General features: G+C 34.0%; 1 pseudogene; it reads left to right on the top strand.

The window, feature by feature from the left end:
- The first annotated feature begins 682 nt into the window (after window positions 1-682).
- LOC112476884 lies at window positions 683-802 on the top strand (annotated as a pseudogene).
- Window positions 803-3,851: the final 3,049 nt, after the last annotated feature.

Genomic DNA, 3,851 nt, shown 5'->3' with positions numbered 1-3,851 from the left:
TGGGACCTCAAGGATAGCTCAGGGGGATGGGAAGGCCAAGCAAGTGGGGGTCCAGGCTCCATGTTATCACCCAACACAGGAGTTCTGCTTTTATTCATTAATTCAGCAAATATTTGCTGAGTACATACATTTTGCCAGACTTATGGCATTGCTAAAGATATGGGAATGAGAAACACAATTAACCTTCCCTGTGAGTTACAATTGTATGTGTTTTATTTGTTGGGGTTCAACATAAAATTTCTTCCAAAAAAAGGTTCTGCATCAATATATACACATACAGATAAACAAACACATTGAAGACCCATTTCCCCATTCTATACAGAAACTGAGATTAAATAAATTACCTAATTCGCTTAATCAAAAAATTATCAGAACCAGACTAAAGCCTACCTCTTCTAACCCCAGGCCTGGTGGTCCAACCATATAACATTCTACATTTTAGAAAGAGTGGTTCTATGCAAAAGCTAAGACTACATGGAAGGACAGATCTCCTTCTGAGAGTAGTGTAAAAATGGAATAGCTTAGTATATTTGTCAAGATGACTTTGGTTGCAAGTAGCTAAAAATCCATCTTAAACTGCATTAAACAATATAGGGAATTTATTGACTCAAATAACTGAAAATTTCAAAGTAGTTTTATTTCAGAAGAAGCTTGATCCAGTGATTAAAACAATGTGACAGCAGTCTATGGCCATGCTACCCTGAACAAGTCCAATCGCATCTGATCTCGGAAGCTAAGCAGGGTCAGGTCTGGTTAGTACTTAGATGGGAGACTACCTAGGAAGACCAAAGTGCTGTAGGCATAAAAAAAAAAATTTAAAATTTAAAAATTTAAAAATTAAATAAAAAATAAGGGATTGTAAGCTGACAAGTTCCTTGCAATCTGTGAGGTCAACCAAGGGTTGCCTGGCCTTAAAAAAAACAAAAAACAAAAAAAACAATGCAACAGGAATGTAGTTGCTGCCATTTATTCCTCAGCAATATTTCCTGACTGGTTCCTCCATTCCCAACAGGTATTCCTCTTGGTTTTAAGAAGGTCTCCATATTACATGTTTCCAGCAGAAAAAAAGAAAATCTGCGCCCCACAGTTGGAATCCCAGAACATAGTCTTCTTGGTCCTGATTCACCCAGCTCACTAGTACCCATCTGAGCTAACACACTGATTGGCTTAAGGTGACCAAGGATGACAACAATCCAAGTATAAATGGGAAATTTTAAGTATTTTTAGAAATGTGGAAGAATGGTTGGAAAAAGGCAACAACAAGAGAACATATTCAGCTGGCTATTCTAAGGTATTATATCTGAATCTGAGTAGCCCACTAAGCCAAGGAGAATGATAATGAAAGATGTAAACTTTTAGAGTTTATTAAACATTCAAATATGAATGCTAGAAATTAATTGTGGTAAGGTTTCTGGTTATGTCTATCTTCGTTACAATCTTATATATAGTTCAAATTATTTATAAAATAATATATAAGGAATTCGAGTATAAAATTGTGACAGTTTGACTCATAAATTCAAAGGTACTTTGTTCTGGTTCTGAAGTAGGTGACAAATAAAATTTTTTGACTTATTTACAACATTGCCTCAAAAGTAAAATAAATTTGGTCTATTTGCTCTTATGTGCTAAATAATATGCTATATTTTGCTTTAAATTATAATTAACATAATGGCATATTGGTATGGATGTCAGTTGTTGCTTCTAATTATAAATATTCATACTTCAGGTTATATTTTTTCAATGTGTTGATTTCACATAAAAGCAATGCTTTTGATAAGGCCAAAATTCAACCTACACCGATCCCACTGACGGCATCTGTCATGTCTTCTTTCTTCTGAAATTATAACATATATCTGAAATTTTATGTTAGTAGAAATTATTTTAAATGAAGAGTGATTTTTAAATGTTATTTCCTCTATTTTATTTTTTAGACTTAGAAAATTAAGAAAAAGATTTCTTAAGCCAGTGGTTTGAATTTGAGAGAAAATAAATATCTTTGGCTGTCATAATTTTTATGAAGATATTTATAATAATGGAAATTCTGGAGAATATAACTCATCTTCATTTTCCCTTGCCTCCTATCTAACCATTTTTTCCTTATGATTTTTTTCCCTCTAGCATTGTCAGATAATGACTAAAAAAGTGTCTTTTATGATTTTCTGCCTCCTGAATGAGTGACTGACTAAACTGTAGAATGCAGAAATATTTGGGGAGGCCTAGCACAACCCATGGAAGAATGTATCCAGGAATGTTTGTTTACTATTTGGTTAACACTATGGTGAAGAGATAATAACAATAGTTAACATTGTGAATACAATATGCTTTGCATGTCTTGATGCATTTAAATTCTCACAAACGACTTTAGGAAATATTATCTTGATTTTATAAACAAGGATTACTTAACACAGGAAATGATTTTCCCACAAGACTATTCTAAATGTCAGTGCCTGTTCTTATCTATCTAGTATGATTCTTTCATATTGTAGAAAATTGGTTCTCAACCCTGATCCTCATGAGATACATGAGATTTTATTTTAATATTGATGATGCTAAAATTAAAAAGATATGATACTAACTGTTGCTGAGGATGTGGAGCAATGGGAATTCCCATACACTGCAAGTAAGAATGTAAATCTGTACAACCACTTTGGTAAAAACAATTTAATCTAGCAAGCTATTTGCCATGTTGTAAGTAACTAATAGATTGCCTTCATAGTTTTGATTTCGGTTATTTGATTGGTGAATAATGTCTGGCTTTGAACGGCTCCTTTGAGCTATCCAACTCACTCCTGCTGTCATTCCAGAAAACTTGGCCTTCAATCCTCCTACTCATTACACAGTTAACACTCACCCTCTTGATCCAACTTCTTCCCAATTCTCCCTGCTCTCATCTCAGACTCATTTCCTGTTTACTGCCCTAAGCTCCTCCAGACCCAATGCTCACTGTGACCTTCCCTTTCCTTCTTAACTATTACTTGCACTCTCCCTCCAACTCACTGCCTCCAGTTGTTCCTGTTAAATACTCCTCCAATGCCCCTACCTTGGCACAACCTCTCCATGGGCAGTGTTTACCTGAGATCAACATTCCCCTGCAAATGGGACTAAAATATCAGGTTGCCAGCCCCATAGTTCCAAATCTGTCTTCTCAGAACTCAAAAGGAAGGACGGGTTAGACTCACAGTAATTTCTTGGTATTACTTCTCCAATAACAAGAATCGCCTGCCAGGCTTTTGTGGAGACCTGGATATGCAGCCCATTATTTTGGGTCTAGAACAATCCCTAGCCAAAAAATTACTCAAAATTTTGTAAAATTATATTAAACATCACATTTTCTCATCAGAATCATGCATAAGTCAATTTCTTATGCTTTCTCAAATTTGATGTGCTGTTTTTATATTAAATACCTTGGATTATGTATATTGTGAAGCTTTTTTTCAATCTGAATAAGTGTCATGAACATGTCAAATAGAAAATTAAGCAGTAAATAAACTTTTATAGAAGCAGATTGATAGATGTATAGAAATTTTCTATTAAAAGAAAAATAATAATAAAGCTTCATTAAGGTAGATAACGATATTGTCAAGCTATTTACTTCATAAACTTGTTTCTAATAGTTGAAGCAAAAAAAAAGAGGAAAACTCAAGGGTATATAAGATGTCACTTTTTTATTATCTTAATTTACAATTAAGATAATAAATGCATAGTAAAAGAACTTTTTAAAAAATCTTTTGGAAAACACACTAAAACCAAGGATGCATTGCTGCTACCAAGCTTTTCTTGATGGACCATGCCTGCCACAATCCCTGCACTCTGTTGTCCTAAATAAAACTTGTGTATAAAACCCATCTTTA

The sequence above is a fragment of the Pteropus alecto genome, unplaced genomic scaffold (genome assembly GCF_000325575.1).
Source record: "Pteropus alecto unplaced genomic scaffold, ASM32557v1 scaffold81, whole genome shotgun sequence".
NCBI lineage: Eukaryota > Metazoa > Chordata > Mammalia > Chiroptera > Pteropodidae > Pteropus > Pteropus alecto.
This window is presented reverse-complemented; position numbering and strand designations above follow the sequence as displayed.